The 22,429-nt window shown below is 40.0% G+C and overlaps 1 protein-coding gene across 1 annotated transcript in view; it reads right to left on the bottom strand.

Moving 5' to 3' along the window:
* TULP4 (TUB like protein 4) overlaps nucleotides 1-13,659 on the bottom strand; it is a 156,326-nt gene extending 142,667 nt beyond the window's left edge. Inside the window, exon 1 of the mRNA XM_035320030.1 lies at nucleotides 13,605-13,659. The gene's annotated coding sequence lies outside the window, so the exon portion shown is untranslated. The remainder of the gene's footprint in view (nucleotides 1-13,604) is intronic.
* Nucleotides 13,660-22,429: the final 8,770 nt, after the last annotated feature.

Here is a 22,429-nt window from a genome sequence, read left to right as displayed (position 1 = left end):
AGCACGAGTTTACCATTGCTGGCATCCAGTCTGTGCTATGATCCTGTCACTCAGTCAGAACAGTTCGTCTGATGTTTTCCTGTTTCCATCTAGCTTTAAAACTTACCTGTTATAGATTCACAGGAAAGGCCATAACCAGCATTCTACTACTTGTTCTCCTATTTAAAAATATCCATCAACATTTGGTGAAACACTGTGTGTCAAAACTCTTCTCCTGCGGTTCACTGCAGGAAGATACACACTCAGGCCAGGTTAACTCAAAATGATTAATCGTATCCAAGTGTGGTTATTATTTCAATCATCAAGCAGGGAAACTTGATTTAAATATATAATTTTAATTCTGCATTTCTACTCCTCCCTTTTCTGACAGAAAGCCTATCGCTAGATAGCGACCTTAAACTGATGTTGATTTGCAAATAAGCATAGCTTACACCCCACATTTGATACTTATTTTTGCTAACTGGAATGCCATAATGCATTCCCATTTAAGTAATTACATCATTTAAACACATTTATTCAGGTTGATAATTTTCACATTTGATGTTAATGAACAGCAAATGTTCCTTCCCATTTTCTGGGCCAGGTGTTCTCTGAAGTGCCATATAGGTACCACTGACATACACCGTAGGCACACCCCCACCACTGGAAGTACACACGGAAACTCGTGAGCATTACAATACGCATCCTAGAACAAGAAATTACCACTGCCAACCATCAAATCCAACCTCACCACGGTTGCTGGGGCTAGGAAAAAAAAGTTGCAGTATTGTAAAGGATTACAGTTGATCATTTTGCAAATTCACAACAGTGCCAGGTTGGTTTCACAGGACACTGCAATTCCATTTACACAAATCCAAATTTTTATGAGATTTAGACAATGTTACTTATAAACTAAAACTACATTAGATATTTTGGATGCACATACCTTTATTATGTTTTGCATTAAAAAATGAATTAAGTTTGGTTTTGTCTTGTTAACAAAGGAAGCACTATAGTTAGCTAGTAGACTGAGGTGACTGTTTCTGGGCACTACATCCCTAACGGAACTACGAGATCTCAACATCACATTTCATTTTTGCTACACTTTTAAAACAAGCCTTTTCACACTTTCTCATTTTGAAGAAAAAAATTCACAAAATCTATACTGAAATAAACACACAATTTTCTGTCTGTGCCTACTGAACAAAATCTGTTGCAAGCTGATATGCCCCTTCAGCAACCTGAACCCAAATATTTACCCCACGATTTCCCTCATTTTGGTGATCTGATATACTTTAAAAATTCAAGAAAAATTAGCTAAGCAATACATAGCTATCATACTTCATAGCAAAGCTACTTTAATTAAATTTGATGATTATGCTAAAGGATAAATTTACTACAAAACTTTGATATAAATTTGCACTTCAAAATAGAATATTTTTGTATCCTTTCTTAGCTACTCTGCAAAAGCCCTCTAACTTATCTCAGTGAAAAATAAAAATAGAAGAAAAAATTTGGGGCTACAGAAGTCTCCTCCTCCATTTAGGACCCACGTCTGCATTGCCACCACAACACAAAAAGGTTCTCAATCTCAGCTTAAAAGCTGGCAACAAAGATAAGGCTGAGCTAAGAGGTCAAAGTTTGAAGTGAGCCGTATGAGATACAGGCACAAATTCTCTCCTAATGAATCAGCAGTGGAGTGGTGATAGTCTCCATCAGGTACAGCAGGAAAAGAAATATCAGACTGTCACAGCCAGACTTCAGCATGATTTGTCTGCTAAAGAACTCTAGACAGACTAGGGTGTTTTTTTTTGTTTTGGTTTTGATTAGTTTTGCTTTTTGTTTTGTTTAAACAAGGAAGGGAGAAATTCTTCATACCCCAAATCTCAACATATGCAAAGTTTCACATGGACAAATGTGGCATCGACATCACATTTGTCAGACACGTAACAGAGAGGCCAAGCAGAAATTCGTATTTCCGCTTTTTCACCCACCCCAAATCAAAGCAATCTACTTGCACAAACATGAGAAGAAAATTTTTAACAATTATTTGTCGAGCTCTGTGGTGTTATGTGGCAGCAGTAAGGCCAATCTTTAGAAGCTGGCTCCAATCTGACCAGTGACTAATCCACTCCCTTCCTGCAGAGATCAGGTCACAGCATCACCCATCAGGCAGCTCCCGATGAGCCAGAGGAAATCCCTCAGAGGACAGCAGAGGCACAAGGAGCAAGTCTCCTTCTGGGGCAATAAGTTAAGGCCGTACAGGGAACAAGCAGGTGCCTGTTGTAAAAGAGTAGGATAAAAAGATGAACACGTGGGATTTATGCCATCTCGTTTTGAAGCCATGGTGCTAAAGCTCTGAATCAGACTTCAGGCACAGTATCGGTTTCCTGGGCTGAGTAAACATGCCAAGAGCACATACTACACTATCATCTGCCACCTAATATAAGGGATGATGCATTAGCTTCCTAAGGATACAGGGTGGGGAAAAATCTGCACCTTCCGTTCTAGCAATAACATTTATAAGACACTCTTACAGGCAAAGAACTAAAAACAACCAAAATTATTGAAGCAATTTTTATGAGCGTGCCAATGAAATGTTAGATCACCTGACAAGAGAAATGACATGTTCATAAAATCCTGCAAGATAATCCTGTCTCAATAAATGAGACACTTTACATTCATATAGGGAGATGGCAGTATGTTATTAGAAAAAAAATAAGTAAAACAGAGATAAAACACTGATGAAAAAAATAAGATGGCAGTGATTCCTTTCATATTATTCCCATAAAAACACAACTAACAGAAGTAGACAATGTGTTTGCTTTAAAAAATGAATACAAATTGCAAACACCTGAAAGGAAAGGAGTGTTGTCCTCATGCTAGATAGTTTCCAGGCATTTTCCAGAATCATTACAATTCTATAATTTTTGGCTATCGCTGTAATCATATACCACGGCTGGGGCCAGGGGAAGAGGACAGAACAAACAAACAAACAAAACAACAAAAAAAACAGCTCTCAAAGTTATAACTAGCAATGTTTCTTAAGCCTCTGATCCTCCAAACAACACAGAGCAGGGGATATCTGCGTATTAAGTGTGAAAGTATCTGTATATATACAGTCTGAGTATGTTTTTGTCAGAGTAGTGTTCTGACTAAGTCAACACTAGAGCTCTGAGCCTGAAATTTTCCAAAACACTGAACAAAAGGTCTTTGGCTGTCAGTTCACAGCAAGCGTGCTGCAAAGTGCACTAGATATCTTAATGTTGCCCAATAAGCTGTGCGCTTCTGCAAGTTGTATTTGGTATGGAAACCAGCATCTCCCACAGGTTTTTATTACTCCCCCCTGTTAGCACTTATCCATACTTCAGAACGGACAGCTTTGAAACATCCCACAAGAAAAGCTTGAAAGAAAAGACTGAAGCGCTACAGTACAGGCCACCTAACAAACATCAGAGTACAGACAGCAAAAGCCTTCAACAGTATCACTCTGAGGAACAATGCACAGTATCAATAGCACAGCCACAGGAGCTTGTCCTGAAAGAAAATCTCAAAAATGCAGAGGGACAAGGCGAGAAACATGACAGGGGTATCATCTTTTGACAATTTCAAGCCCCTGAGAGAACCGTGAATTCACTCAGCTATTCAAAGAAGGCAAGTAAACCTCTAAAGAGTAAGAGAATACATCTCTCCAAAAACAGAAAGGAAAAAGAGAGGTAAACAAGACACCTTACAAAGAGAGCAGGCAAGCAGCTCAAGGCAAGACACCCAGGAATCCTTGCACCACAATTTGAAAAACCTAGCAAGGGAAATTGCCATGAAAGAACGCAATCGTTTCTCCCATTTCTAGATAAACATCTGCAGTGAAACACTGATGAGTCTCAAAACAAGAAGCAAGGATCTCCTTGCCCTTTCTTACTCCTCTCCAAGACCTAGGGAATTTTGTCTTTGCCTCGTTGCCTTGAAGTACAATTCTCCTTTTTGCAAGGTCTCTACCTGTACCCGAATGAAGAAAAGAACAAACATATCAAACCTAATAACATGTGACTACATAACAGAACGAGCATCATACCTGTATCATGAACTTAAGTCTAATGAAAATAGAAAATACCATAATTACTTTCTCAGGAGAGAGGAAAGGTGGGGTGGGGATGCAAAAAACACAAGACTGCTTCCACCAACACCCAACTCCTTCACATAAATGCAGACAGTCCCATTTAGAAGTTCAGGCTACATAACCTTAATGCTTAATTCTGGCCTTAACCGATCTATGACAAAGATTAGATGTATTTCACATATCATATGCTGTACTGTTCAAACATAAATCTGAGGCATAATAGCTGAGTAAACATTAAAGAAAATTGTTACAGGAATTAAGAGTGTGTCCTCCAGAAACAATGCTAAGCAGGTATGATGAGATTTTTCAAGCAAAGAGCATCCCTGCTTTATTCGTTCTGTTTCAGCAAACACAGACATCACACAAGAATCGTGAAAAATGAAAACACTCCTTACCCAAAAACCTGTGGCCAAAAGGCATCTCTATGGAGAAAAATAAGTTGAAGAGTCAATAGCCATGTTTCCTACTACACAGGAGAGAGAAATGCACTAAGCTGCCCAATCAGCCCTTCTGTCACAAGTGCACCCTTGCCAATGAGTGATCGATACAGGCTCATCACTGCTAACACCCAGGGCTCACAACACACATTTAACCCTCTCCTTGATTCGCTATCTGCTACAAACAGGTGGAAGAGTATTTCAGCTAAAGTAGTGCTTTAGTGGAGATGTCTGATTATGCCTCACACTGGATGAATTTTTTGCCAGTCTTTTCAAATAATCATTACTTCACAGCATCATCGCTGTCTGATGGTTTACAGACATTAAGAGACATCCTGCAAGCTCCCAATCTCAAGAATCACCACGAAACAAAAGAAATAAGGAGTTGCATAACAGTATTTATAGCTCACCCTCTCATATTTTGCTCCCCTCCTTTTTTCCACTTTTTTTTTTTAACCTTTACCCAGCCTATTCATCCTCAGTTAAGTGCATGTTCGACTTGCATCCAACTACATGATGGTTTCTTTTAACATGACCCTGAACCTTACATCTTTAATCCAGTGTCCTGGAAGTGCTACACTAGCCTCAGTGATCCTAGGAGAAGAAAACAGCATTATTCTACACAGCATACTGCTGAGTAAGAGATAATTAAGCACCTCAAAGCAATACAGAAGCTCATGACAGAACTGGGAGAAAAGCAGTCCATGACATTTTAATGTCATGGCAGACATCAACAATGCACAACAAAAATAAAACCCAAACCTAACTGTCAACTTTTACTAACACAGGTTCATTTAAAAAACACTTCATCAGAATACTAATCTACGTGGGATTGCATTTGCTTTCTATTATGTTAGATTTATGTGGCAGCAACCTCTTGCAGCCGGCCTTTGGCTTCCCAGTCACAAGACACTGCTACAGCAAACACCAGGCAAGCAGAGGCAGCACCTCGGACACAGACCAGGCATTACTGGAATACCTGAGGTTATCTGGCAGATAAGTGGGGCTTCCCCTATGCAAAGGGCTCTGAAATCTGATTCAGAGGACTCACACGCTTATCTATTAGGAAGGACTGGATAAGATCCAAAAGTCATTAGGATGTCTCAAATGAAGGTAAAACTCAACATCATTAAAATTAAGTGAAAATAGGACAGAACCCTTTCCTAAAAATAGAACTCGCTGTCCAGCCAAGTATGTGTGCATGCAATTGTTATTTATTTCTAAGCTGGGACAACTTTCCAGCTAGATCCTTAGATCAGCTAACATAACGAGGTGTTTTGAAACAAAATAAGATTTCTTTCCCAACTGCATTTGCTATAAAGATGTAGAGGAAACAAGGAAGCAATTATAAAACATATTCTTTCCTAGCATACCACAAAATTGCAGAATTGTAAAGTTCAATGAAGGGAAACCATGAAATGGGGTCACAACTCTTAAGCAGAAAGATGTGAAGAAATTGTCCTAATCGCTGAAGGAAAAAAAGAACACAAAAACAAGCTCACACACACATAGCCTAAGGACACAAGCTCAGAAGTCATATACTCTTTAGTACATTCTCTGGTGCTTTCTCAATCCCACCTGCATCATGTCAGGACTAATTTTATCAACAGCGTTATCACCCTATGTATGGAAAATGCATTCAACAATGTAATTTGGGGTAATCAAAAGAGAGACAGAACTGAGCATTATCATCATTTAAAGATCTTTCACTGAGTGCTTTCACACTAGTGCGGCCAGTGAAGAAGGCAGTAAAGCAAGCCTCTTAAAAATATTCCAGGGGAGAATTCCAAGAGCTTGCATAAGTGTTAGGCTCAGAAAGCAATGAAATCTTCGTCTACATACCCAACAAATCAAAGCAGAAGTAAACACCAGTGAAGACAGACAGTTCCACATCAGTACGGCCACTCAGTCGTCAGTGATATTTGTCAAAACTGTGACAATGCAGCTGGAGGCAAATCAGTACAACCCAAATCCTCACGACACATCTGTTCCATTACATCTTTCCTTTCTAAAACATTCGGAGTAGGAGATCTTCTCCTGGCGACTCATTATAACAAGCAGGTTATCACTTTCCAAGCAAAGATCCTGTGATTGTTTTAGGAGAGTGCTCATTCTCTGCCCAACATGAAGAAAATTGGCCATTTCCACCAGTAAAGATTCTCGTTTTTCACTCTCATCCTTGGACAAGAAGGAAGAACACATTCAAATGCAAACCAGAGAACAAAGCTTTCCCAGTATTTCTAGGGCTTCAATGAGCAATGCTATTTTAAAACCAGCAAGAGCTCGTTTCGTCACCACAACACTAGACAACCGAATCACAAATATTTTTTCTCCAAACCAGCTAGAAGTTTCCTCACACCAGAAGCATTTTAAACCATATTCCAAAGGGGAAAGGGGACGAGTGAATTAAGTGAAACATTCAACCTCCCAGTGATAGCAACTAAACACTTTTGCATCGTTTGAAAACAGGACACTATCTTTTATGAAATCTTGAAGCATTACTGGTCACTTTTAGCCCAGAACAACCACTGTTCTGGCCATCTGCTCTCTATATTACTAACAACAATTGCAAAACTCACCAACACGGCACTGAAAACAAAACTATTATGAGACTTTCCAATATAATCTTCTTAATCACCGCCAGTGCTATAACATTGTTCTTACATCATTGGTCTCTCATTTATCTCCTCTGAAGAAAGAGCGATTTCCAAGCCAATTTCTTTATTAATAAAAAGAAATGCTCAATCTTCTCAAAATGTAAGAGGGGGACTAATATTGTACAGGCATACTCCTAGCACTAGTACTGAGCTCAAGGTGTACGTTTTGAAACAGTGTACTTTCCTTGATCTTACCACAGGTCCAGTGAAAACTTCCAAACCCCCAAATTCTCTTTGCAACACTGGCAAACAATGTATATGGGATTTAATATATGTTCCACAGAGGTATTCTACTGCTATAAAGAATGAAAGAACAGCTCCTCAGCAGGTTGGCAAAATCTGGAAGGAATCCACCTCTGAGTTACAGACCTCTCAGAGGAAGATGACTTAATCACTTAATCCTATGATTTGTATTTGCTTTTAATAGAACCCTGTTGCTGCACAGAATTTTTTTTTTGTTCAGAGAAACAGACTATTCTTGCTCGAGGTGGCCTATTATCATAATAGGGCTCGCTATAGGTATCTTTAGAAGAACCACATCTCTTCCCCCATTTTTATCTGCACTTTGGAAAAGCTGCCAATGGTTCCAAATCTCATACTAGTAACATAAGCTTGTTCAATTTTATCCCTTGATCATTCATCCAAGACAACAGATTTTCACTGCATAGCTTCCCATGTCTTTGTAAGATTCAAATGCATTTATTTAAATCTCTCTCCCAGAATTCAAAAAAAAACTTTATTGCTTCATCTAATTAATTTTGTAAAGAGTTACCAGACAATAGGAGCTGTATCTCCATTTTCTATTCCAATGCATTAAAAAGTAAGAATACAGTGCCTTAAGGATCTCTGCCTTAAGCATCAATGAAAACATCCTTAAAGACCTACTAACAAACACCAACAATGAAGAGGAAGAAGGAAAAATCCAAGCCAGGGATAAGTCCACATCAAACAGCGAAAGTGCTAGGAAGTCTCCAGAGCAATCTAAGCCTGGAAAAAAACAAATCAAATCCAAACAACAATTTACATCTTTCTTTCTTTACAAATGAAGTAAACATTCAAGTAATGACTACAAGAAAGAGCCATTTCATATACCGTTCTGTTTCCAAATTATTCAGGAATGTCTTATTGTGGGAGGACGACCACATGATAAAAACAGGTATAACACCAGTCCTCTGCCACCCAACCACAGCCATTGCACACCAAGAGTTGAATCAATACTTCTTTCATTCTTCTAAACATCCACAAAACTTTCAAGGGCTTGCAACCTTTCTGCAGGTATGATTCATACACAGATATGAACTGTGAAGTCTTTACAAAAGGATACGTTTCTAAGTTCAAAATTGTGAAATGGAACCTGAGAACTGCTTAATAGAAATGCAAAGTGTAAGCAAACTGGGTGTTACTAGAAGTCAGATGTTCTAACAATTTGTATTTCCCAGTAAATATGATAGAGTTGGCACACAAGGTCTGAAATTCCAGATGTATCCACAAAGCAGTCAAACTTATCCTTACAAGTTTGATGTAAAAATTTACAAATTAAAAATAGCAAGCTTTGGCACTATGCCAAGTTCAAGGAGTGGAGGAATGAAACTTTTAACTTGGCAACAGTGTAACTAAAAATGATCACTTATGCTTTTGTCATCCTTGCACCATCAGATGCTGCAGATGCTAAGGCTTTCAAGGGTAAAAGAAAAAAATGCATAAATTCACTATCAAAAGCTAAATGACTAAATACCAAATCATCAGCTCAGAGACCCCTAAACTATAACCTGCTAGAAGCTGGCCATACTTCCTTCAGATACCCAGCTACCTGCATGCCCCATGATACTTTTCCCTAGCCATCTGCTATACTCCACTGTCCAAAAGCCAAGACACTGATGGAGAAAACACCTTTGGTCTGAGCTCATATACTGTTCATTGGTCCACATTTCTATGCGGGGGAAAAAGGAAGGTAAAATATCTGAAGCTGCTTCAACACCTACACTGTTCAATTCCCTCATTTCCAAACACTATGTAGGGCACTTGTATGGCAGCCAAGATATTTATACAGCAGCAGTTCTTAATATACTTACATCACTCATGAGAGCAGGGGAAGACACCACAAATATATAACTCTTCCTCCTTCTCCCTTAGCTGAAATCACTCCCCCTTTCAAGTTTTACTTAACACCTAAAATAGCTTTATGAGTAACATTTCTGATATTTTTATACAACGTTAACTATTATCCACAGCCTATCTTGTCTGCAACAGAGGGTTCGTGTTAGTCAACCTCCCTTTCATGTATTTTACCCAGATATTAGACAGGTAGATCTTTGGGGTTGCATTTTGTTTTTCAGTTATTTATAATTGTAAGGATTTCCTAGAGGTCATTCCACCATGCTACTGAAACAGGGAGACCTGATCTTTATTGAGTAGATGCAGTAGGAACATTACAAGCAACATTTAGGTGCCCGGCAGCTCAGGGCTCCCACTGCGTGGACACCCTCCCACACAAACATGAGCACATGTAACCTCTCACGTTGCCCCCTCCCAGTTTAAGAACCCCGTTAGCTGAGGTCCTTTTCCAACTAAAGAGCCTCCTGCAGACTGTGATCCACCGCAACCACACTGGGCAACCAACCTCTGCTTTTCACAATGACTTTATTCCTGCTTGTCCTCCCACGTACTTCTTCAACAATATTTTTGGTATACATGCAAAACACCTCTTGTTTCATACCGTATCCAACATTCATTAGTCCTTCCGATGGCTTTAATCTGCTTAAATGGTGCCAGGTAACACCAGGAAAGTATTTGCAGTAATTTCCTTCAAATGGCTAAGTGAATAAGTGTGTTTGGCCTTCTTCTAAATTTTAGTTTGCAATTATTATTCTAACTAATGAAATGAGGTATTTGAAGATTTTATTTAGAAATAAGTTTAGCTGTCAAGATATTTGCTTTGGCAAATATTTAGTGAGAAGAATGTCTTCAAAGGAGAGGAATCTATTCCATCACATGTACAAAGCAAAAAGAGAAATGACAGAACGGACTGATAGCAGTACTGAGAAGAGGTAAATCTCTTCTATTCTAATGGGAAAGTTAATCTTCAAATGCATGTTTTGCAAAGAGTGCTCTACACTAGACAAGGACATCAGGGATGATTTGAACCCAGGAAACTAGGAGAGCGTATGACTCCCAGCAGGATCCGCTAGCTCTGAAACTGTGCAGGAGGCAATGTTCACAAACGAAACGGGACCTCGGTGCCATGCAAACAGCCCAGATTGCCAGTGGGAAGTTCTCCAGACCAGCTTTGATGTATTACAGCTATATCAAGGATCTGATGTGCAGCTGAGGAGCAGTAAGGTCTTTTGTAGGTATAAGCACAAAGTGAAAACTATTATTATAGACCATTTAAAAGATATTAAATGTTTAAGTACTGTGAAATGGTGTAAACAAATGCATTAGGTAAAAATAACACAGAAATAACCGATCAAGTACACAGACAAGGATGAAAACAATGGATCCACACACCCAAGAGCAGGGATGCTGGGTCACCAAATGAGAACAAAAATACACAGAAAAGTTTCCTCTTGGAAACTGAAGCTCTTGGACCTCTTGTACCTCCCCCCCCCCCGCCCCCAAGTAACCTGAATCCATGCAGATCTAACGGGTCTAGATCCTACTCTGCCTACAAGCAAGCCCTGTTTGGACCTGGAGTCAGCCGAAATACTGATGACACCTATAAGGCTGTCCACAAACATTTCCTTACAGTAGATAAGCCCTAGTCCCCCTTTAATAAAGGAGCAACAGCTTAGATGCAAGTTACATGAGCTACTGTTTTGGGATAGGATCACAAGGAGTTCCCATACAAATAAAATTGTAACACTTCCAGTATCAAATGTTTTGTATATTTCCTAACTTGTACTTTTATCCCTAAATGACAATGCATTTATTGTCTTGCATGAAAGCATAAATGAATGGTTTTCTATTTTGTTTTGGAAACCATCATACCAGTATAGAAGATCTCAAGTTTTAAGCTTAACTGTCTATTAAAATGCACCTGTAATATAATTGATGATAATCTGCACACTAAAACTGGTAGACATAGTTGGAAAACTACAATTTTAGATTGTATACCTTGGACCTCTAGTACCAGAAGTTTATTCTGCTACCAGATGCATTACAAAAAGATGGGACACTTCAGTAGAAGAAATCCAGACAACAAAAATAAATAAATAAATGTGAGATTCCAGATCATTGTGCCTGACCAGCTCTGCAAGTTGAAGAGGAAGGAAACCACAAAAATAGGAAGATCCTGGCTATACAAGTAACTCATCCAAACCCCCCCCACCTGCCTCTTTCTAATAGGTATCAAAAGACACCTGTACAAACCCTGTTTACAGCTATGCTCTGTGGAAGTGGGAGGCATACATCATGATTACTTCGAGCATCTGAACCGAAACCTACCCCAAATCATTCTCTAACTCACCAATGAATTTGGTTAAGTCTTCTGCAGGGTTTCTTCTGACATTAAACAGATATCTCTGCTCTCCTTATAGCACAGGCTTAGTTCCCAACCTTGGTATGGAAGGTACAGTATGAAATGACCTCAGTTGTCATTAAGAAAAAAAAAAGCTACAACAACAACAAAAAACTACAAAACAAATGCGTGTTTATCATTTTTTGTAAGAAAAAATCTGATTTTGTTGTTCAACCTTTTAATAAGGTTTCTTAGAGCAATCATAGGCAGACAATGATCTCTTTATGAGCACTAGATAAGATGAGAATAGTTACCCTCAGATAAGAAAAGAATAATTACACTGAATTCTTTTGTGAGGTGTTTTGAGACCTACTAATGAAAAGTACTGGTAAAAGCTGTGTATTTTAAGTATGCTTCATAATTACATAAAGCAAGTACTACTTTTTCCTGGAGACAAGTAGTAAACAAAATTACTTTTATTTGGAAGTTCAGCAGAACCAGTCATTTCAGTGATGAAAATATCATTCAGCGAGGTAAGGGAAGTTACACTGCAACAATTTTCTTGCTGGAAACCGAAAAGAGAACCACTTAAATCTATTCATCAATCTACTGAAGGAAATACATGGAATAAACAACACATCGTGAACTCAGTTCACAAAACAGGAGTAGGCTATTTTAGAATAGTTAATTATTTGAAGGGGTTTAAATATCTGTTGACTAGGTGAGAACAAATTCCACAGGCTGTTGCTTGAGACAGCAATGTATTGTACCAAGAAAAAAAAAAAAAAAAAAAAAAAACAACACAAAAAATGCTTTCCATGAAAGTCATTCAGTTGGAGTCAGTCAACGGTTATTTAGTCATTCAGTTAGAGTCAGTCAACAGTTAGAGCTGTCGGTTTTCTAAGCTATTTTCAGTTTTTAAAATTTAAAACACCCACTACCTCCTCTCAGCCCCACAAACACCGACAGCCACCTCCTTATAAAACCCCACTGGAGGCAGGGGGAAATACACCATGTTTTCGAAGCAACTCTACCTGACTTGACATTCACGTTGCCCATGAAGAACGAGGTCCACTTGTGCAAATCCTCCTCGTGAGAGCCGTCAGCAGGCTAGGAGCTGCTGGCACCAAGTTATTTCTCGAGTCAGGGTTATGGGATCGAGCTGTTAGCTGGCGTCCCTAGGGACCACCGGGATCTTGCTATTACAGGAAGACCTGTGATGGCACTATCGAAACAGTTTGACCAGAAGTGTTGATGTAATGAGAAATCTGTTCCATTAATAAAATTTTAAGACAGAATTTGAGTATTTAAGCTTAAATAGAAGTAGTTAAAGGTTAGTGGTTCTTAAAATCGCCTTCGAAGGTGTCAATAATGGGGGAAAAGCCTTGCTTTCCTGAGCAAGTTTTTGCGAATTCCGTGCAAGTCCTTGCCATTCCGCCTTTCGTTAAAGGGCTATTTTAGGCTCTAAGCCTTCGATTTCAGGACTGACTTTCGCAGCCAGCCATTAGGAAGCGGCTTCACCCCCCACAGCCATCACTCCCACGGAGCTCTTACCTAACCCAGCCGAGGCACGGCACGGCGCCCCTCGGAGGGGCAGCTCTCACCGCGGCAGGATGAAACGAGCCCCTCCGGGAGCGGTGACACCCATCGCAGCAGCGGCACCGGAGGCCTCCTCCTTTTCCTCGCCGAAACCCCCGCGGGCACCGGGGGGACACCGGAGGGTACCGGAGGGGTACCGGGGCTGAGCGGCGGCGGGGTTTAGGGGAGATATTGGGGGATATGGGGGTGTACCGGCGCCCAGCTCAGCTCAGCTCGGCGCGGCGCGGCCGCAGCCGTTACCGCGCCGTCAACGGCCGAGCCCCCCGCCCGCCACCGGCTGCCCTCCCGGGGCCGCCCACCGGAACAAAAGAACGGCAGCTGCGGAGCCGCCCGCAGCGGCGGCAGCCCCCCGTACTCACCTCGGTGGCGGCGGTGCCGGTGGCGGCGGCAGCGGCCGCTGGCAGCCCCGAGCCCCCTCCCCGCGCCCGCCCGCCCGGCTCCGTCCCTCGCCGCTACCGGAGCAGCGGCGGCGGCGGCGGCTGGGCCCGGCTCTTTCGCCACGTGACCCTGCCGTCACGTGACCCCGCCCGGCCCCGCCCCCCGAGTTGGGGCTGGGAGGGGGGGGCGCGAAGCTGAGGGGCTGCCGAGGCCCAAAATGGCGGAGGGCGGGGGCTATGCGTGGGGCTTGGGGTCCCGGTTAGGAACAGGGCGTCAGGAGCATCCCTTAGCGAAGGGTGTCAGCTGGGACACGCGGCCTAAGGGGTCGGGCGTCCCGCAGAGCGGCCCTGCAGCTAAAGGCAGGCTTGTCGGGGAGGTGGGACTCCATTTCCCAGTGTGCTAGCACGGGCATCGCCCGCCTGTGAGCTGAGGAGAGCAGGGGCCCTGAGCTACCGCCGCGATAGCTGCCACAGGCAGCAGCAGCAGCAAAAGAGATACGCCCTGACCGGCAGGCTTAAATTGGTTGTTCTGGTGTTCAGAGGAAAATTTTGAGGGGCTAAAAACACTGGTTGCTATCACTGAATTTTTTTATCAGCTCCTGGGTTTAATTGAAGCCCTCTGTGCCTTAGGTCAGTTCCAAACTCACAGGCTGACATAAGCATCGATTTTAGGTCATAGATGCAAAAGTGTCACCAAGAGGTTTCCAAAACATGACTGCAGCTTTAACCACCTTTGTAATCCTGTCGTCTTCCCCAGCAGCACAGGAACTACTACATACAATAGCTGCACTGCTCCTTAGTCTCTTCCCTCAGCTGTGTCAGAAGTCCTCTGCAGCTGGGTTCAAATGTCGCAGGATAAAACTCTACTTGGTATTTGTTCAACAGCCACCATAAACTATGATCATGACTTTGAGTGCTACCTTGCAGTGTTCCTACCCATCCTGTACCCTAGTACACGCTGAGGACTAAAGGAAAACACACAGGAAGGAAAATGGACTACCTCATCACCCCTGGAGCTCATGCCATCAACATAATGCCTTCATTTTCCAAAACCAAATTCACACAGATGCGCAAGAGTCTCTGGAACAAGAACCAGGGGCTATGTTTAAACCTTGCAACGGCGGAGCAGTGCCCCATATTTTTTCCTCTGCACGTGTGAGTCAACAAGTCCTGATTACAGATCAGGGAGGGACTATGGCACATGTGGAAACAGAATAACAGCAAGCTCAAATAAATAAAGTCCTTAATTTGAACGTCTAGAACCCAGGGGTATCCTTGCAGTTAAGAAATGGTCTCAGCTTCCAAAGCAAAAACAGAAGATGAAAACTCAGATGTTTATAGCAATGATTGTCCTGTTCTTAATGCATTGGAGAATTTCACCGACAATTTTGCTCACTGCTTCAAACGCAAATTACTCAGTTTTTCCACATGAAAACTTAACTCATCTTTATTTGTTTTATACACTGACTCTAAAAGGCACTTTTCCTTTTGATGTAACTAGCCTCACATTTTTCCTCTATCAGAGGGGAATGAATTGGAAGGAAACAGGTCAGCCTGCCTGGGCAGGTCCCCCAAAAGAGGAAGGATTTTCTCAGTAGCTGAGAATAGCCAGGCTGACTGACAATTAACCAGAGTCTCCAGTTTCCTCCTGCTGCATTTTCATTGTAGAAGCAGTTCCATGTTACTCTATTAAGCAGACACAGTCTATTTTTGCCTATTTCATTTGCTACATCAGCTAGGACCCCTAACTTTACTATTATGAAACCCTTGTTGAAAGTAAGAACTTTGAATATAAAAAAGCAATTAATATAACTTTCTCAGCAAAACCCACATTGAAGTATTAAAATGAATAGCAGCTGATGGAAGTAGTTCTAAGGTCCCTACAGTTCTCAGACAAGTGCTTTCATGCCTGACAATTTTATTTATTTATTTTTAGCTTAAATCTACAGAGAACCATATCATATTTACAGATTCTTCAAAACATTCAAGTACAAAAAACAGAATTCATGAAAAATATGAAAGAGTAAGAGATAAGTCATCAAAATACTCATTTAAGACATGAAAAGGTGTTAAACGCCACAATTATAACAACAGTTTATCACTAAAACCCAAAATAAATATCCTCTGTACTATCAGCCTGCATAGTAGAAAAAAAACAAATACAGAGACGGTTGCAAACTCAAATATCAGTTCCTAATAAATAAAATATTTACAGCATATCTACATTTGCTGTGGGTAGTCCTGTAAACTAACATGATCATTTAAGCCCTTTAACTCTACTGATAAAATAATTTCCATCTGTAGATTTAACAGTAGGAGAACGCACTGCAGGATTATGCTGAATATGCTGCATACAAATTTAATGTATGATTCTGCCCCAGATGTCTCAAGGCAAGCATCCATACTAGTAGAAACTTTAAAATACTGGCAAAAGTGATCGATCTCAAGCTTGAGCAAAGGTGAAATGTTGCCAGTGTCTGACTACTTGTCTTCAATTTATCCCCTTTATATCTCAGTATAGTCCTCTCTTTGCTTCTATGACTTGTTTTGTTACAATCTCCATGTAACTATGACAATAATGAAAAATTCCACTACATGAATGGCTCATTCACTATTGCTTCTTGTGCTTAGCAATATAAATAACCAAAGTTCTTTCCAGCACCTTCACAGTGTTTTGTTTTACAGTACATTTAAAGAAACAAAGTACAGTAATTTTACATATTGACAAGATTGTTAATACTCGTAGCAAACAACTTTAGGAACCACCTTCTGAAACAGATACACCCTCAGAATCTCTCCTTCCCACCCCCTACAGCTTCTTCTCACTCTTATTGTCACTCAGGAGACTAAGCAGGCAGAAATGTCTTTACATGATGCTGTATGGTACAGAATACCCCTTTGGCCATTTGGGTCAGCGGTCCTGGGTCTGTCCCCTCCCAGCTCCTGCTACACCCCCGAGCCTCCTCACTGGCAGGGCAGGATGAGAAGCTGAAAAGTCCTTGCCTCCATGTAAGCACTGCTCTGCAACAATTAAAACAAGCAGGAGACATTTCTTCTCAGAAAGAGCAGTCAGGCATTCGAAAGCAGTGCCCAAGGAGGTGGTGGAGTCACCATCCCTGGGGGTGTTCAAGGAGAGGTTGGATGTGGTGCTTAGGGATATGGTTTAGTGGGTGACATTGGTAGTAGGTTGATGGTTGGACCAGATGATCTTGAAGGTTTTTTCCAACCTTAATTTTTCTATGATTCTATGGCATTAAAAAAATAAAAATAAAAGCTATTCAAAGCCAAAAGGGAAAACATTTACAAGATTGCAAATCTTCACATTCCCTGATCGTCCACACAGATTTGTTCATATGTTGAGCTTTGCTTGCACTTCATCCCTACTCTCCTGGTCTTCTCAAATGTTGTTTGCAACCGCCTTTTCCCAAATGGCAACATGGTCATCATCAGAAAGATGTCAGAGGTCTCTGTCACGCTGGCTGTGTTTGAAAACGTCCATTTCAAGTATCCCTTGAATACTGAGGAACCAGGCCTCTTTTTCCTTAATTTTATACAGACTTTAAAGCTTTCCCAAAATTAAATGATATAATTAATCTCAGTTCAGAGCAACCAGTAAGCAAAATCAAATGCAGGGAGCATGCTTCACAATACAGCTACAGAGAGATGATTTTTCTTTCATATCTTAATTTCAAGCTGGTTGATGATACTGAGAGAAGGCTGTCATTATTGTAGTGTTACTCATCGCTGCTGAAACCCTAAGTTCTCGGATACCTATATACCTAGTCATACACACACACCACATGCAGGCAAAACATATTTAACACACAATAAAGTTGCCAATGTAGGAGAAACCAGAGATTAATATGGAGCAAAACTACATTATCATTCCACTTAGAAAAGCAGTCCCATCTAGGGCAGAATCAGAATAGAATAATAGTCATAGCATGAAGAAAAGTTGCTCTCCCAGTCATCATGATGTGTTGGCTCTGATGATAAATACAGGACCTTCCCTAAGCCAATTAAATTCTAGTTAATTGCAAGCTCTGTTTGTTTTGATACAAAGTTATTTTTTGAGTATAATCTCCATTTTTTTTTCTTATGCTCCTTGTGATCTTGTTCAATCTCAGAATTAACAGGAAACGCCAGTTGCAGCCTCCTTCCTTCCTCCTTTTTCTTTCATCCTGCTCTCACCCTCTACCTTCAAGACAGCAGGAATACAACCAACACTGCTGACAGATCACAGAGGTTTGCTTAGTAACTTTACCTGTCACTACCAACAGGATACGAGCTATGCCAACATTGCACAAATTTGCAATGCTCTTCTTGTCTGCAAGTGATCTCTTCACTGCTACAAAGGTAGGCATCACTCCCAATTTCCCGTAATTTACAACCGGGTCCATCTTTGCTGTAACAGAAAAATGAACAACTGTAGGTCTAGCTGTCAGCTCCTTCAATCTATAGTCATCCCAAAATTTTGCTTGCTGTTTCCTTCCCAGGAGACTAGTTAAACAGTAAATCAGTTACCCGTCAGAGTTTCAGTTTTGGGTGGATTTTCCTCCACGTGTTCAAACTCATTCGTGCACATGTATTATCAGCCTTTCTCTTAGTAAAATAAAGCTATTAATTTGAAAATGACATTTCTTCGAGGAACTTTATATTTGCTATTGTCACTAACACCTAGATTGCTCAAGCACAAAAAGGTAAAAGCTAGCAACACTAAAATTTTCACGTTAAAAAAATGTTTATTGAATAGCAATGTTATAGTCAGTTTCTATTCTGCAATTAATCTGCTTATTACTGCTACACAAGCAGGGCAGAGAAAATTACGTTTTTTTCCTACATGAAAAATACAACCAGTAGTGTCCAAGATATTAGTTCCTGTTGTTGTTGTTGTTTTTTCCTCCTCGTATTAAAACTCAATTAGTAGATGTTTTTCAAAGTTTTGTTGTTGTAGTTGCTGTTGGTTTTTAGGGAACATAATTGACTTTTTTCCCACTTTTATATAAATGTAAACCAAACTCAATAAAGCTGTTTACTTTGGGGGGAAATCAGGGAAAATGTTCCATGCCTCATTTTTATGTACTAGTAGCAAGACACCGGGGATACAGAGAACCCCAGTGCAGACTGCAATACAATATGGTTGAATGGCTTATGTAAGCATATGCACCAAAAAAAAAAAACAGCTACCCTAAAATCACATGCATTTTGTATGATGAGGAAATAAAAAAAACTTCGTAGAAGGTACTTCTGACTGGATCAGCAATGCCTTCCTCTGATTTACACTCGCTAAAAATTATGTAACAATACAGAGCAACTCCAAAGGCAGGCAAGTGATGTGGAGACACTCGGACCAGTAGTAACATCTGAAAGGAAGACCAAGTTTCAGACGTCATTATAATGTGGCAGAAAACATTAGATAACTAAACACTGAAGAAATTTCAGAGCTAAAGAGACTACGTTCCAAACTACCTGACTATAATATCTTCCTAGCGGGACGCTTTGTAGTTAAAATTGTCCATCTCTAGCTTTTAAGCTAGAGATTCTTTAGCATATGCAGAGTGAAAGATACTAATGTTTCAAAGCACAATAAAGCCTTGACCTACCATTACCTATGCTGCAGCAATTTTATGAAGAGCAGTTTAAAACACTGGTAAGAGCTCCCCTTACTGGTCTGCCGTTGAACTGTTAAACCTTCAATCCTGAACCTCCTTGGATGTGAGACAAAGATGGATAAAATATTAATTCTATTCCACATGAAAAAAGAGCTCCACATTGTATTTGTATCAGAGTGCCTATTCCTTGTACTTTTCCCATCAGTTCTAAGTCATAAGACCAACGATAGTGTCTTTAAGATTACTTAATTTGGGACAAATTTGTTCTTCTATCATTATAAACTTCTCCGATTTATTGAATCTTAATTTTGTAAGCTTTGCCAAAGTCTGAACTACAGAACAGACAGGGAGACCCAATTCTGACACACTGAGTAATGCCTCATTTCACAGTAAACTCCACCAGCTTTAATGGGATCATTTGCGGGATAACGAACCAGTCAGTGGGGAGAGATCAGAACCTGCTGTGGAATTGGGAAATGCAAAAATATTTATTACAAAAAGCTCATTGTTTTTCTTCAATGGCCTATTGTCTGTTTGGAAAAGCAAAATTGACCTCTCGGCCTCTGTTTGTATATGTATTTGTACATGGACAGATTATATCAATCTATTTTTAGATTAGGGTTTTAGAGATTTACTTCTGCAGGCTCAGCCTCGGGGCTGACTGAAATTGGACACTTAGGTGATGACAACAACTAAGAAAAGTTAAAATAAGCCATTTTAATGATGCCATGAAATCCCATTATCTAAAAGTCACAGTAAACAATCTTGTAATGCATAAAACAGTTTCTCTAGTTTGTTCTCAAATACTTGAGGTGGCCCCACTGAGTTAACACGAATGAGAAAAAACAGTAAAATCTGTCATTATGTCACATTAAAAAAAAAAAAAAAAAGAATCAGAAGATATGTCTTAGAATATACCCTGCAATTCTGCAAAAATTGTAAAATTGTTTCTTAATTCAGAGCTTGGAGAATTTTTTGTAGAACACATCACATTGTAGCCATCTGGCTTTTAGCACTCTGCTACATGGAACAAAAACCAAACTATCATGATATATGGAAGCACATTAAATCAAATAAAAGCCTCACCATTCTCCATTACACATGGGTTCATCTGCTTACCTTTTTATGAAAAAACACTGGCAGCTTAGCTGCTAAGCCACTTAATCTGGGTTCTCTCAGGCAAAATGGTATAATTTGCTGAAGCACTCTCTCAGATTTCTTTCAACAGTTTATCTTTAAGCCTACATCCATTCACTTTAAGGATGTTTGTTTGTTTTTCCTCCATTACTGCACTGGACGATTAGTCTCCCTTGGCTTACTGTTGCACTGGAGAGAGGGAAAGGGGTCTTGTGTGTTCGTACCACGCCAAGAAATTAATTACAATCTGCATTTCTGTTTATGAAAGTGATATTGATCGATGTATTTAAAGTTAATTACTACTCAAAAGCAACTGTTTACATCAAAAAACACAACCGAATGAACTTATATATTTTTTTAGAACTAGGTATAAGTAACTAGAAGGTAAGAAATTAAGTTCAGTAAGTGTCCCTTAGGTGATAGTCCTACCGTCCTATTCCTCCTTTAGGCTATATCATACAATCATTTAGGTTGGAAAACACCTTCAAAAACATCAAGTCCAACCATCACTTTAACACTAGCAAGTTCACCACTGAACTATGCCCCTAGGTGCCACATCCACACATTTCTTAAATGCCTTCAGGGATGGAGACTCCACCACTTCCCTGGGCAGCCCATCAGAATGCTTGACCAGTCTCTCCACAAATGAATTCTTCCTGACATCCCATCTAAATTTCCCCTGGTGTACCTTGAGGCCATTTCCTTGTGTCTTGTCACTTGACACAGGCTGCCCAGAGAAGCTGTGGATGCCCCATCCCTGGAGGTGTTCAGGGCCAGGCTGGATGGGGCTTTGGGCAGCCTGGTCTGGTGGGAGGTGTCCCTGCCCATGGCAGGGGGCTGGATCTGGGTGGTATTTAGGGTCCGTTACAACTCAAACCATCCTATTCTAATGATCGCCTTAACCTTCCTCATCAATTCCAAATGCTTCTGGTCTTTGAAGAACCTAAGAGATTGATAATACAGTTTCATTTCCTGAGTAACACTCACCAATACTACTTCACACCTAAAAGAAAGCTGTCAAAAATATTCAAAATTTGTAAGCGTAAATAATCACCATCTCAAAATGTCTTGACAACACATTCTTAAAGCTAGCATTTACTTTTCTCTCATCTGGATAATAGATACATATTTTTAAAGCACAAAACTTCCGTGATTACATGCATTAAAAAAAGGCTTTCTGGGGTCCAAACTTACTCAACCTCAAAAGCCTACCCGTATTTTGTGTTGTTTTGTTTTTCCTCATGGGATTTCAATCATCGTACTGTAAGATTAAAGACTTTTTCCCCCCCTAGCTCTTTAGGCCCCAAAAGATAACAATTTGCTTATTTATATCTTTTAATGTATTTATTCTTCCTTCGTAAGATCAGTTAAGCCCAGTTTGATTGTAGGAAAGATCTAAGGCTCTACAGGTTTAGAAGTTAAAAACCACAAACCTGTTTACTAATGAAAAAAAAAAGAGAAAAAAATGGTGTAAGAATGCATGCATAAATATTTATACAGGGTAGAAATTCTATCCTTCTGTATTACACAGGCCAATTATTGCTGGAAATGTAACCAAAAATATATGCAATAATAATGTCGTAAAATTAACCATGAAAAAAGACAAAGACTGCAACAACGTTACCGCACTCAAAATGAAAAATCACAATACAACTGTAGCACTAGACATGCTAAACGGACAGAATCTTAATAGGTGTAATTCTAACATGATTTTTCAAATGCTGTCATTTGACGAGAAGGATCATTTAGCTTTCATTGAAATCCGGATAGAAAATAACGTAGGATTTCAAAGAAAGGAAAAAACACTTAAATAAACTAAACTAAATAATTAAATAAATTAACTAACTAAATAATTAAATTATCATAAGATGTTAAGACACACTATTGATAAACACCTAAATAACATTCTACAAAATTACAGTTACGGGGTCAATATCTGAGTAATTTCAAGAAATAGTTTAGGAACCATAAACCATTACTCTCTCTTCAAGACCACTTCCTCATTTGCATAGATAACAATTTTCAACTTTTAATTTCAAAACACATAGCTGGTTCTTG

Source organism: Oxyura jamaicensis, chromosome 3 (assembly GCF_011077185.1).
Source record: "Oxyura jamaicensis isolate SHBP4307 breed ruddy duck chromosome 3, BPBGC_Ojam_1.0, whole genome shotgun sequence".
Lineage (NCBI taxonomy): Eukaryota > Metazoa > Chordata > Aves > Anseriformes > Anatidae > Oxyura > Oxyura jamaicensis.
This window is presented reverse-complemented; position numbering and strand designations above follow the sequence as displayed.